The 15,010-nt window shown below is 43.9% G+C and overlaps 1 long non-coding RNA gene across 1 annotated transcript; it reads left to right on the top strand.

The window, feature by feature from the left end:
- Window positions 1-8,452: 8,452 nt before the first annotated feature.
- Window positions 8,453-9,091, top strand: LOC143695123 (uncharacterized). Its single transcript, XR_013184060.1, has 2 exons — window positions 8,453-8,586; window positions 8,847-9,091. It is a non-coding gene; the product is annotated as an uncharacterized LOC143695123 (long non-coding RNA).
- The last annotated feature ends 5,919 nt before the right edge of the window (window positions 9,092-15,010 follow it).

Consider the following 15,010-nt stretch of genomic DNA (forward strand, 5'->3'; position numbering starts at 1 on the left):
ATCTGCTCAACTGCATCTTTTCCAGAATGCAGAGTGCTTAGAGTTCTTATGTTGAAAAAATGTGGTAAATGCACCCATGTATAAGATATGAATCAGGAGATGATCCTGAATTTTGTGGGAGGCTGCCTAAAGTTGAAGGTTAATGCAAAGTGGGAATAAGCAGCTAATTGTGTTTCTGAGCTTTTTTAGTTGTTAAAACTTTGAATAAAGCATAACACAGAGCTGAGCAAACCACATAGCTGAGTAATCCTTTCAGTTCTATTGGGGTAAAGAGATTATATCACTAAAAATTAAATATTAATAAATGCAGCATACCAGAAATTATTTTATTTAAATATCTTGTGTAAGAGCTTTAAAGTTCAGTGAAAACTTAACTGAGAACTTCTTTTTTAAAAGTTGAAAATATAACCCCTGAATCCTGTAGCATTAGAGGAAATGCTGGGGAAAAATCTGTGAATACAGAGTTCAGATCACAGTAGGGCCTGTCGCTGATGCTGGTTCAGGGGCTTGGCTGGGTGACGGGAATGCAACATCTTTGGGACATTGATTGAATCACAGAATGGTTTGAACTGGATGGACCATAAAGCTCATCCAGTGCCACCCCTGCCAGGGGTCCCCTGGCAGGGACACCTTCCACTGTGCCAGGCTGCTCCCAGCCCCAATGTCCAGCCTGGCCTTGGGCACTGCCAGGGATCCAGGGGCAGCCCCAGCTGCTCTGGGCACCCTGTGCCAGGGCCTGCCCACCCTGCCCAGGGAACAATTCCTCATTGCCAAGATCCCATCCAGCCCTGCCCTCTGGCACTGGCAGCCATTCCCTGGCTCCTGTCCCTCCAGCCCTTGGCAATTGTCTCTCTCCATCTTTCCTGCAGCTCCTTCAGGCCCTGCAAGGCCACCCTGAGCTCAGCCCAAAGCTTCTCCTGTGCAGGTGAACAATCCCAGCTCTCCCAGCCTCTCATCCCAGCAGAGATAGTCTGGAATATGGAACACCATTGTCAGTGTAGTCCTGCATTGATAACTCCAATCTACCTACCAAAGTACTACTACATAAATGTATTATTAATGACCATGAAACTTCTAGTAATGAAGTCAGGAATGGCAGTTTTGATAGAAGGTGCTGAAATAATGCACAACTTGACTACTAAAAAAATAAATAAAAACATCAAGTCATGACGCCCTTCATTTCTCAGCAGATTCATCCTTGCCATGAAGAGAGTGTAGTATGCAAGAGGTGAGAATTAGAATTGTATTCTACTTCTGAGAAGAAAATGAAGGAACTCAGTTAACTTTTGCTAAGATCACATAAAATACCCATGTCTTAATGAATTAATATTTAATATGAAGAAATACAAAATTATAAAAAATGTGTACCTTATTCCTCACATCTGTATCTACTTTATTAATAATCATATTCTCACTTTCAGTGCATAACTCAGATACTTTGTGTTGTTTGTTCATGAACATTGAACCTAAAAAAATTAAGAAACTACATAGAAAAGTTTAAAAAACTATTTATACTACTGTCTCAGTCTCTCTGCAAGCCTCTCAAGTCCCTGGGCCTTACCCGGGTCGGCAGAGAGTGGGGGGTGCAGCCCCACCATGGCCGACTGCAGGGAGACACTCTCTGTGCCCCGAGGGTGCTGAGGGCACTCAGGCTGGTTGCCTTTGCTGCAGCAGAGACGACCGAGACGTCGGTGGAAGAGGAAAGGGGCCGACTCCCAGCAGGGGGTATTCCAAGGTTTTATTAAGGAGTCCCGAGGGAGCTCCTATACCTCAGGGGGTTCCTGCCGAGAGCACTGGGGGACGTTTGGAGCTTACATTTAAAGGGGGGAGGAAACTAACATAGATAAAATCCTACTGACCAATAGGTATCTCTGGGGGATGGGTGCTGGGGGGACAGACATACAAAACGGCGTATGGGGCAGGACTTGGGGGGTTGACCCTTGGCCCCTGGCTAATCACTCGACAACTTGGACCGAAACTTCTAGGTAGGGGGCTGGGATGTCGAGGTGACTGACAGAGAGCCAGGGTGGGGGTTTTGGAGCTCTTATCCCAGGAAAGGGCTAACACAAGTAGAGGGAAAAGGAGAGGGGGGGGTACAGTCTGGGACAAGCCATTTGGGAAAAACATGGGGATACAAAACCAACTCCTTCAAAGTATTACAAAATATAAGAACGCACTACAACATCTCCCTCTTTTCGTTTAAATAAAAAAGGAAGAGGCACCTAAACATTAAATTTCAGCTCGGAGTGCTATCAACCATCAGCAAACCAAGGCTGTTTGGTAAGTTCTGCAGAGGTTTCTGTCCCTTCCTCAGAAGAGGTGGGGACAGTCACCTGATTGACCTCTAAAGGGGAAATAGCTTTCGAGATCAGTTTGGTCACAATGCTCTTGATGATCCCAAAACTGATCAAAATAACAAGAAGAACAAGCAAAACTAAAAATACAGATTTCAAAATGGATTTGACCCAGCCCGAGAGTCCCCATCCCTGAAAGAGTCCATCCATCCAGTCTGCTGTTTCTTGCTTGATGTCTTGGACCATTTGTTGCATCTTCCCGATGATTTTGTGGACATTTTCAGCTTTGGATGACAGATTCAGGCAACAGAGACCTTCAAACTCCTCACAACGATGGTTATGTAGCAAGAGGAGAAAATCAATTGCAGCCCGATTTTGTAGGGTGGCTTGCCTTGTTGTTTCATCGTCTGCCAGGAGGTCTGAAAGTGCAGCTGATGTAATATTGGCCTGTTTAGCAACCCAACACTCTAGATGTGATAACTCGCCTAGAGCTTTAGCTGCAGACACCCATGGCAAAAACACGGTGATCGCAACTCCTTTTGGTTTGGACCAATGTACAATTTCAGAATCACAATTTGGGTCCAGATTCCTTAAATCTCTCTTTTTGCGGGCCGAATTGCGGGTGTTGGTTTTGGTTCGCCAATCCATGATTTGGGTTTTGTTGGGTGTAAACAGGCTCAGCTTTCCAATGGTGCATGGACCTCCGATTAGACGAGAGGGGATGCCTGCCCATGCCCTGTCCCCGCAAATGAGGAAAAACCCCTTAGGAAGGGCACGGGGCTTATTATCAGGGGTAGAAGGTATTCCTACTTGGGAAATTTTCTTACACCAAATTTTTGCTGTATAATTCACTTTAAACTGTTTGACTTCATGGTACAAATCTACTTGATCTTTTGGTGTAAACGTAAACTGAACACAATAGAATGCCTTGGCAGAACCAAGGAGTTCAAATTCTTGGGGTTCTTTTTCTGCTACTGCTTGTCTATCAATTAATTTTGACCAAGGGGATAACGGATTATATACTGGGGGAAGGGGAGCAGCTAATGTTGGCGGAAATTCATCATATTTAGATGGGATCCCCACAAGGCAAGTGGACATCGGGTCAGACACAGAAGAGGCTGACAGGCAAATGTGGTCTTGGTTGAGGACTCTGGCGAGGGTGGTCCACACATTTGCTTGGGGTTGTGGAACGATCCACATCTGACCTGGATGGACGGCTGTCAACAGAAGCAACGGAAGGATGGGACTCATTCTGATGACACCAGGGCTGAGTTCAGATCAAAGGAAAACACTAAAACTGAAAATAAAAAATGTTAGGGATGAGGTCCAGGTAACAACAATTTAACTTTAGAGAGTCTGACGGCGCTTCCTCCTCCAGCAGGCACTGGCTACCTGTGTTGCAGCTTTGTCCTTTGACACCTTAGGAATGTACGGTCTCACCCACCTGGAGGGGATCCATCTCAAGCCTGAGGGAGTGGATACGCACGCATACCCCCTACCCCAGACTACGAGCTCATGGGGCCCCTCTATTTTCCAAGTTTCAGGGTCCTTTATGAGGACTGGCGGACGCACCTTTAATTTGTGCTGACTGTTCTCGTTAAAATGTCTTACAATAGGTGGGTTAAGGTTTTCAAAGGTACAGTTCAAAAAGTTCAGTGTGAACAGCGCTTTGGACAGCTGGATTTGAGGGGTCTCTGTTTTCATCACTTCACGTTGTCGGTGAAGAACCTTTTTTAGGTTCTGATGGGCTCTCTCCACCACAGCTTGGCCTGTCGGGGAATAGGGGATGCCTGTTTTGTGTTCTATTCCCCATTGCTGCAGGAAGCTCTGAAGGTCTTTGGACTTGTACGCTGGGCCATTGTCTGTTTTGATGACCTTAGGGATTCCTAATGTGGAAAAGGCTTGCATGAAATGCTTCTTTACCTCACTGGCTTTTTCCCCTGTGTGGGCAGAAGCGTAGATGGCACCAGAAAAGGTATCCACGGAGACGTGGACATATTTAAATCTGCCAAATGATGGGATGTGGGTTACATCTGTCTGCCACACTTCGCAGCTCTGCAAGCCCCTAGGGTTTGCACCTGCACTTAAGGTAGGTAGTGACTGATTTTGACAAGAAGGGCAGGTGGCTACGATGGCCTGGGCTTGTTTGTGCTTCAGATGGAATTGCCGGACCAAGGCAGGTGCATTCTGATGAAAAAATTGATGACTGATCTTTGCTTGTTGGAATACATCTGGGAGCGGGGCCATCTTGGCTGTAGCCGCAAGGGCATCAGCTTTCCGGTTACCTTTTGCAATGAACCCCGGCAGGTCTGTGTGTGACCTAACATGCATCACATAAAATGGGTGTTCTCGGCCAGAAATAATTCTTACTAACTTAGAAAGTAATTCATATAAAGGAATGTTGGAGACTTCTTGCAACACAGCATTCTCTGCCCTAGACACTACACCTGCAACATAAGCTGAATCAGTAACTACATTTAAAGGCTCAGGAAACTTCTCAAAAGCTCTGACTACAGCAGCCAACTCAGCAATTTGGGGTGATCCTTCCACCTTGGCAATATCTGCCTCCCACTGTTGAGTTTGGGGATCTTTCCAAGTTACCACTGACTTGTGAGACGCACCAGACGCATCAGTAAAAACTGTCAGTGCTTTTAGAGGTGTCCTGCTCTGAATACTTGTCAGTGATAATGAAAACTGAACATCTGAGTTGAAAATTTTGTGGGCCGGTCTGTGAATTGAAATTTGGCCTGTGTAGCTATCTAGGGCTAATTGCAAGGCTTCATTCTCTTGATAAAATTGCTCTAGCATTGCTTGAGACAAATGGCCTGATTTCAGGTTTAAGGAAATGTAAATGCAGTCAAAGTCACACCCTGCCAATTCTCTGATCCGTATCCTTGCTTTCCGGATCAATTCTGCCATCAGCTCCTGTGGCATTGTCATCCTTTTTGACCTGTTGTGACTGAGAAAGACCCACTCTATAATTAAGAGGGGATCTTTCTTGACCTGGTCCTTTTTCTTTGCCTGGACAGTTTCCCACTGAAAAATCATACCATGGAGATGTGGCAGTTTGCCTAAGATGATAAATTTGAAGGGGAGACCCTGCTGGCACCTGTGGGCCTGTCTAGTAGACATGATTTCCTGAACTTTCTCTAGTGCGGTTTTCGCCTCCTGGGTGAGGGTCCTAGGAGCACTAAGGTCATCTCCCCCTTTTAACAAATTGAAAAGGGGGGCTAGGTCTTCGGTGGAAATGCCTAGCCAAGGTCTCACCCAATTTAAGGATCCACAGAGTTGATGGAGATCCGCTAAGGTTTTGATATCATGTTTGATAGTCAATTTTTGCAGCACAATGGTCCGCTTTCCAATTTCAAGGCCCAGGTACTTCCAAGGTGGCATCTTTTGAATCTTTTCTTCTTGGAGCTCGAACCCTGCAGCAACCAATGCATTGATTGTCAGGTCAAGTGTGTGAGTAAGCATGTCATCACTTGGGGCACACACCAGGATGTCATCCATGTAGTGCAGGATGATGGAATCTCCTGCAGCTTCACGGACTGGAGACAACAAGGAAGAGACATACCTCTGGCAAATCACAGGACTGACTTTTAGTCCCTGAGGGAGGGTCGTCCAATGGTATCTCTTCATTGGGGCCTCCAGGTTAATGGTGGGAACCGAGAAGGCAAAACGCGGAGCATCGTCAGGATGTAGGGGAATGTGAAAAAAACAATCTTTGATGTCAATTACAGCTAAAGACCAATTTTGTGGAAGCATGCTTGGTGAGGGCATCCCTGGTTGTAGGGAGCCCATGTCCTCAATAACGTTGTTGATTTGACGGAGGTCATGGAGTAGTCTCCACTTGTCTTTGTTTGGTTTTTTAATGACAAAGACAGGCGAATTCCACGGCGACGTGGTCTCCACAATGTGACCTTTTTCTAACTGCTCTTGTACAAGTTCTTCAAGCGCCTTTAATTTGGTTTTGTTGAGCGGCCACTGAACTACCCTTATTGGAGTATCAGTTTTCCAAATCAATTTTTGGGCGTGGCGCACCTCAGCGACCGCTCCCCGAAAAACCTGCGGGTTTTCTGGGATGTCAATTGTGGTTCCCCATTGAACCATTAAATCTCTGCCCCAGAGGGGCTCTGTGTAGTCTAAAACAAACGGGCGAATGGAAGCTATTTTGCCATTGGGTCCCTCAATTTGAACAACGTTTTTTGACTGTCTTGCCAATTGAATTCCCCCTACACCTTGCACGTGTCCTGCTACGTTTTGCAGTTCCCAGTGTGATGGCCACTCTTTAGATGGAATAATCGTGACATCTGCTCCAGTATCTAGAAGTCCTTGTATGGACTTGTACTCGCCACCACGGTGTAACCCACATGATAGCTTGGGTTTTTCTTTTCCCAATACCTGAGTCCAGCAGACATTGGGATGGAGTTTACCTCTGAGGGTGTTTGCTTGCTCCTGGTCCCATGGAGGCTCAGGTACTGGGATGGCTTGGGCTATGATTTGGCCTTTGGGCAAGTACACGGGTGGATGAGTACAGTGAAGCCATATGACAAATTGTTTCGGGTCTGATGATATGAGACCCGGAGGAATAATAATTTCTTGGGGTGTGTGTTTTGTGTCCCCAAGGACGACATACTTACTGTGACGCTTCTGGCAAAGCTGTGTCCAAGTACCTGGTTGTTCAGGGTTAACAGATATGAAATGCCAGTTAGTGTCTCTGAGATGGAGAGGTTCGGTCAACGCCAGCCTGTAAGGGTTATGGGAAGAGTCAGTGGTTAAGATTGGTCTGGGATTATTCCAATGAAATGAATGTTCTGTTTTGTTCAAAGCCAGTGCCTCGCTTGGCACCTGTACATCTTTTACACTAGATTTCTTTTCCCTCCCCCGTACTTGAATTGAGCCCACCCTATTTTTGTCATAGCGCTGGGGAAAGGAGCGCTCTTTACTCAGTTTTTTGAGAGGTGGTCCTTTGGGCAATTCTGGTTTTTAAGCATATTGTATTTAAAATCTAAAAACTGCTTTTTCAGAGGGCAGTCCGGCATCCAATGCCCCAACTTCCCACAAAGATGGCAAGGTCTATTAGAGCTGGAGATTCTCTCTTGTGGCATCGTGACATGCTGGAGCTGGCTGGTGAATGATGGCTCAGGGGTTTCCACTGCAGCAATCCTCCTCTGTGGTTTTGGTCTCTCGTCGGTGTCAGCGAGGGTGATGGTAACTTTCTTCTCACACACTTCAAGCATGGCCTGCAGCGTAGGCGTTGGGTCAAGAGGCAGGCTGAGGATAGCAGCTTTGCACTTCTCATTGGCATTTTCTTTAGCAATCTCGGTGAGGATTTCCATCCTGGCTCCTTCATTCTGAACTTGCAATTCAACAGCTTTTCTCAACCTTTCCACAAAACTCAAAAAGGACTCAGATGGAGATTGTGTTATTTTCAAATAATTTTCAATTGGAATACTAGGACGGAGCCCAAAGAAAGCTTTCTCAGCTGCTCTAGCACCTTCTCTGAAAGCCCTTGTGGGAATGCTTTCTGCCTGGATCACGGCGTCTTCCCAACCCCCCTGTCCACAGAGATGATCGAGGGATAACATATTACCATAAACATCACGAGCAGTAGCTTCATCAGCCCACAGAGCTGGTAAAATTGCTCTCAATCCTTTTTGCCATGCAACTTCCCACAAGAGATATTCAGAAGAGGATAACAGGCAGGAAAAAAGGTGTTTTATATCAGCAGGGGTTAGAATGTGAGCGAATAATGTAGCTTTAAGGAGCCCTCTAAAATATTCACTTGATCTCCCAAAATCTTTTTGGGCTTTGGCTAGTTCCTTAACAGAAGCAACAGAAAGGGGGCTATAATTTGGCTGGAATGCCCCGGTGGCATCTGGAATATATGAGACAGGGGCAGCAGAAAAGGACTGTCCTGTTTCCGGGTTGGGTCTCCCAGCAACAGAGTCTCTTGTTACACTGGTCTGAGGGCCGGAGGGCGGGCCGTGGGGGGGGGCGGAGGGAGCCCGCGGCGGGCGGGCAGAGCTCTGAGGGGGCGGGGGCAGGAGGGGCGGCCGGGGCCGGGGCGGGAGGAGCCGGAGGAGGGGCCGGAGGAGGAGACGGGGGAAGGGCGGGAGGGCGGGTTTCGGGGGCGGGGTGCTCCGAGCAGAATGGGTTGTTGGGAGAGCGAAAGGGATTCTGGGAAAGCGAGGAAACCACCATTGCCACGTGGTGTCCGCCATTATGGTCCTGAGAAGTTACCGGGCGCGTCTGGGGGGTACCGAGGCGGGCACAAAGGTTGTGAGACACGGTATTATAACTTGTGGAAGCAGGGGGGAGGGTGGGATTTCGGGAATTCAGGGCAGAAGTGTCCGGGTTGGAGACAGGGAGTCTCGGGGGGGGAGCAGGGGTTTGTGCAGCGGCTGGGAGTGGGGGAAGGTGAGTGGGGGAGGGAGAACCGAACTCGGAGGGGGGTAGATCGGGTTTTTGGGAAACAGAGATATTGAAACTGTTGCCAGATGGCTGTTCTTGCGTCTTTAAATTAAATTTTACAACATTTCTTATCTGCAGGGCTAAAAAAGCAAATTTTGACGGAGATATGTCTCCTGCTTTCCCTGCCTTCAATAATTCACTACCAATTTTGTCCCAAAAAGCCAAATCACTGAGATTTTCAGTGGACACGTCGGGGAAGTGAAGGAAAAGCCATCTGACGAACTGTTTAACATCTGTTTTTGAAAATCGGATTTTTTCACTCTTAAGAATGTTTAAGAGATGATAATAGACACCCTTGTGAGATACAGAAAGCCTAGCACCCATTTTGGCTCTGATTTTAAATTTGTATCTCAAATTTCAGCAACCCAGGTGGGGGGGGGGGGAGAGGAGAAAAGCCTACAGCTGGCAGTCTGCCCACAATAGAGAAAAAAAAAAACTTCAGCCCTCCGCGGCGGGGCTGAGAACAAAAGGGCAGGGAAACACCCCCTCCCAAAGAGGGGAAAAACAAGAGAAGGGTAAAACTTACCAATCCAACTGCAGGAGAGGGGAACGAAAAAGCCTGGGTTGTCGATTTCCACCTAAAGCTGACTTCTTAGGGTACATAAGAAGCTCCCAGCTTCGTCCACAGGAGAGCAACTCACTAAAACGGAGTTTTTTCTTTCCTGAGGTAGCTTGCCGGCCGAAGGCTTATCGAACAGACTGAAAGTATGTCCGAGCCCCTTTCCGTGGGCTCCTGGAATGGTCCCAGAGCCCCACGGCTGGGCGCCAAGCTGTCTCAGTCTCTCTGCAAGCCTCTCAAGTCCCTGGGCCTTACCCGGGTCGGCAGAGAGTGGGGGGGGTGACCCCACCACGGCCGACTGCGGGGAGACACTCTCTGTGCCCCGAGGGTGCTGAGGGCACTCAGGCTGGTTGCCTTTGCTGCAGCAGAGACGACCGAGACGTCGGTGGAAGAGGAAAGGGGCCGACTCCCAGCAGGGGGTATTCCAAGGTTTTATTAAGGAGTCCCGAGGGAGCTCCTATACCTCAGGGGGTTCCTGCCGAGAGCACTGGGGGACGTTTGGAGCTTACATTTAAAGGGGGGAGGAAACTAACATAGATAAAATCCTACTGACCAATAGGTATCTCTGGGGGATGGGTGCTGGGGGGACAGACATACAAAACGGCGTATGGGGCAGGACTTGGGGGGTTGACCCTTGGCCCCTGGCTAATCACTCGACAACTTGGACCGAAACTTCTAGGTAGGGGGCTGGGATGTCGAGGTGACTGACAGAGAGCCAGGGTGGGGGTTTTGGAGCTCTTATCCCAGGAAAGGGCTAACACAAGTAGAGGGAAAAGGAGAGGGGGGGGTACAGTCTGGGACAAGCCATTTGGGAAAAACATGGGGATACAAAACCAACTCCTTCAAAGTATTACAAAATATAAGAACGCACTACAACATACTACACTAAAAGAGAAGTTCAAAATCTTGAATATGGGTATTATAAAACCTGCTTGATGGCAGGTATGGTGCTGTACTCTATCAGTAAATTGTAGACCAAACTCTAATTCAGAAAATTCAGTGGACTAACTCACTAAATTAGCTGTAAACTCTGGGAAATTCTATGTATGAAGCCTCTGCCAAGAAAAATGAAAATAATTTACTCTAATTTTTATCCTTCTGACAACGGTTTTCTCTTAAGTTTACAGGCTACTTGAATAAAAATGAAGCTCAAAGCAAATTCGTATAAATTGATATATGCTTAATGTAATTTCATTTTTCATTTAATTTTTATATGTATTGAGCCCAGACAACCTTCATTAAGACTGCTTAAAACAGGTGAAAAAGAACAAATTACTTTCATACATATTGAGAAATGTTGTAGAAAGATTCAGGGTCTGTGGTGTTCTTGTCCTGTCAGAATGGAGATTCCTTGTCTTCTCTGGGAAACCTGTTCCTGTGCTCAGTAAGAACTATTCTCTTTATTTGTGTTCTGCCTTTGGATTGTGTTTTCATTTTAATCCAGATATTATTTTGTTTAGAGCTTTGATGTCATGGTTACAGCTGCTTGCTGGCTTCCATGTTGATATTTCTCTGAGATTACTTGGTGTAATTGTGGTCATGTCAATTAGTCAGTGGTATTATCCTGTTTGAACACACAGCAGTTACAGAGCAATAAAATAAATTAGCCTTTCACAACACTTCTGAGGTGACCAGGATGTTAATAATTTGAAATGCCGATGTGGTTTGCTTTAATTTTTTTTGTATAAACTAAATAAGTTTCAAATAACTTATATTTTTTAAAATCAAAAAGTAGTTGTTAAACACTGAATAAAGCCCGTATTAAAGCACTCTGTTGATAAGACCCTGATCTTGGCCTTATCACCGAGCAATCCAGGATAGTCTGGATAACTCAGTCCCTCTGGGAGACAGAGTGCCCAAATACCCAGTCTGCTCGCAGCTGCCAGCTACCCTTAGCAAGCTCAGATTGTCAGCTCTTTAGTGATTATCAGCTCTCCCAGGATTTCATCTCTTTGATTGCTTGCTAGGGCACCTTTGGCTGAGGCAGAAGCAGACATGAGAGAGGAGAAGGAGAGGTCCTGGCGCTTCTACAGCAATGGTTTATTGAGGAGTCTGTGAAGGGTTCCAGTGAAAGCTCTTCTTCTGCCAAATAGGCTAAAACAGCCCCTTTTTATAGGGTATAGGGGGATCCAAACTTGTCCAATAGTAAAGGTCAGGGAAAAGTGGCCTATGGGGTTACAGAGATAAGCTATGGGGTGAGGGGTAGAAGACAGGAGCTTATTTTACTGTCTCATCATGACTCAGCAGTTCCTACTGTTAAGTCTCAATCCTCCATGGAGTTCTCGTAAGCTCCATAGAGTCTGCTACACTCTGTATTCTGAAGTCAGGTAACAAAATTCTTAAACAAAATATTTAATGTACACTGGTGTATGTTTAGGGGCAAAAAATTACGGCTTATGTGGATCAACACAAAAAATTAGATTGAAGTAATTTTTCTTCCAACAGTACCTCCAACATCTGCCTGGTAGTTTCCAGGGCTAAAATTTTTGATTAGGAATGAAGAGAAGTGCCAACGACTGAGGAGAACTCTGGATAAAGTATCACCAGAAGGAATTCCAGCAGGATGAGAGAACAGTCAGTGGACTGGGCATGGAGCTGAGATAGTAATTCACATATTCTAGATCATCATTTCTCTATTTTTCTTTTATTTATTGTTAAGGAATTGGGAATTGTGTAGTCATTCAGTCTTTCCATTTTCTTCTCTTAACCAATGACAAAGGAATCCTTGGGCCAAGTTCAAGTACCTTAAAAATCCATACGGATTTTGAGCTTCCTATAATGAACATTTAATATGGATAAAAGGAAACTGGGATCATCTAATAAAAAGTATATTGATCCTTGTATAATTACTTATTCCTGCTAAGGAAGTTTAAAAAATAAAGAAAAATATAAAAATAGAAAAGCAAAGAGGCTGCTGAATTACTCTAATTTTTGCAACCACTCCTCTTGACCATTGGACAGAGGCATAAAAATTCAGCCTCTCAGAAATCACTGATTTGAAGACTACTGTCACTAACAGTCAAAGAATATTTTCCCTTTAAAAACATGCTCTTAAAATGTGAAAAATAGTCACAAAGTCATGATTTTTATTTTTTTGAAGATTTTATTTTGGTGAGATAATACTGAAATAATTTCTCTGAAAGACATATGCAATTTTAATTTGATCTACCAACAGATACAGTAATGAAGTTAAAATTGTAGGGACCTGTTTTTCTGGTAATAACTGTTGATAATGATAAATACATGTTCATATAAATTCATATTTCAATAAATAAGTAAATAAAATGTTAAGCTTTGTAATGGAGAAGGTTCAGCATGTTTAGACAGGGTCGGTTGAATAGTGGTCAGCCGGTAGGAAGGAAATATCTCTAGCTTATTTCTGAAAATAGGAGTTTGGATTTTAGAATTTTTTTCTGTTCATTCTTTCTCATAGACTTTTTTAGTGGAGTTTTCTTGTGTTATGGTCCTTTGGCTGCACTCCTGAACTCAGTTTTGAGGGCTTTGCTCTGTGGTTTATTCTGCTGCTTCTTCAGTTTAAAATTTATTATATTCACTGTGATAAAAAAAAATAAAAATAGTAGGAATGCTGTCATTCAAATTATATTTTCATGAAGGCGTGGAAGGGTGATAAACTATAACATCATATTCAAATTCTGTCTAATTTTGATGTGTTCACGTGAATATGTGACTATGTTTGTACTTCTGTTCATTATGATGGAAGAAATCAATGTTTTTCCATGACATAGCATCAAAAATTAAAGAAGAAAACACAGGAGATAGAGCAAAGAAAGATCTAATAGCTTAACTAAAACAAACCAATTAACCTCCTGGATATACAGAAATTACTTATTAGCAGTTGCTCAAATTGATCCTTTAAAAATATCTGAGAAGAAACTGATAACTGATAACAAGAAATAATTCAGATTTTTTTTTTTTTTTTTTGGTAAGACTTGCCTTAGAAGTGATACCATGTGAATTGCTTTGAGTTTTAAATAATCAACAGATGGTTGACTAATGCCTTGAAAGAGGAAAATGCTCAGAGGAATTTGAGGTGCAGTGGCTTTGGTTAGAAAAAGAGTTTTGGTGTAATTTTAAACACATCCTTCAGTATTCTCCCCAGTTACCTGAACAGAGGTTATTTTACCCCCTAATGCATTTACTTGTTTGAACTCTTTTGTTAGAACAATGTGAAAAAATCATATTCTGTCTCCACAAATATTACAGTATTTCAGCAGCTGTTTTTATCCTAAATTTTAACAAATACAGTTAAAATATTTTTATGAGTGAAAATAGTTGAATGTCATTTGAGAGATCTCAGGTTTGTGAGCCAATAAATCAAATTAATAAAAAATAAACTTTGCTGTCTGACAGTATTGTAGTGTTGGTTAATGTGTGCCTTTGCTCTTTTTACTTTTTTAATTATTATGAAAATGTCACTCTTTATGAAAGAATGAAGGGTGGCTTCAGATTTGGGAAGACCTGCCATGACCATCCTTTGACAAAAGAAAGACTTGTGAGCAGCCAAGATGACTTCAGTGTTTCAGATCAGCATTCCCCGGCTCTTTCAGCCTGACCTCTGTGACATGCCTGGGAATACTTGAGTATCCATATGGTGCCATTTTATATAATCAGCTCAGAGCAGATTGGTGCAGAGTCCAGCTGTTTAATTTATGGTATTTGAATAATTTAGAAGAAACTCCAAGCAGTTCTAGGGCTGCAGGTGCTTTGATCAGTAATGCCTTAGAATTTGAGTCTTTTTCGGTGGAAAATTGTCAGAATTCAATTCTTGTACCACAGAAAGTTGTGGTCAAGAGTTTCTGTTTGACTAGTTCATCATCTCAGCAATTCCTCTCTGATTTATAAAGACATTTTTAAACAGCCCTTCTTCAAGGTACGATTAGGTCTGATGAGCTGCTATTGATCAGGGGGTGACATTTACTCAGAGCGGTGTATTCACAGTTCCAATACTCTATAGACATAAATAACAGTGTTCATGATTGTGCAGCCAAGTCTTTAAAGATACCTGAAGAAGCAGCTGCTTCAGGGATCACTCTAAAGGAACATTTGCTGGTTAGTAGATAAGAAGAGATGCTACTGAGGAGAAATTCCAAAATTCTGCACTTCAAATAAAAATTGAAACTCATCAATATAGATACTGCTGTTAAAATTCATACGATCACAGGATATCCTGGGTTGCGAGGGACTCACAAGGATCACTGAAGTCCTACATGGAGTATACAAGTCCTGCATCTGCTGAGATAAAGGAACAATTTTTAAAAACATAGAGCAGAATTTGTCCCTCTGGAGTCAGCACTTCCTCTAGTGCTGGGGCTTTCTGTTTAGATTCTTCTTCTATTTCTTGTTTTTTGTTATGCGAATTGATGACAGTTCTTGGACCTTAAATTTTGTTGTAGTTATTGTTGTCCCAGATAATTTAATACCACCTTTAGTTGTTTGGATTACCAGGTCTTTGCTTTGGCTTGAACTTCCCTGGACAGCACTGTGAGCAGCCATTCTCTCCTGCGTGAAGTCAGGCCACTTGTCATTCCCATGACTAAAGCCAGAAATATTTTTGCCCTTTCCTTATTTTCTGGGAGTCATCTGAATTATTTGTACACTGACTTTTCCTTTTTCTTCCCTCTGTATGAATTTGATAGAGTTCTTTCTGATCCACCTGAACAAT

This window comes from Agelaius phoeniceus, chromosome 12, assembly GCF_051311805.1.
Source record: "Agelaius phoeniceus isolate bAgePho1 chromosome 12, bAgePho1.hap1, whole genome shotgun sequence".
In the NCBI taxonomy this organism is placed as follows: domain Eukaryota; kingdom Metazoa; phylum Chordata; class Aves; order Passeriformes; family Icteridae; genus Agelaius; species Agelaius phoeniceus.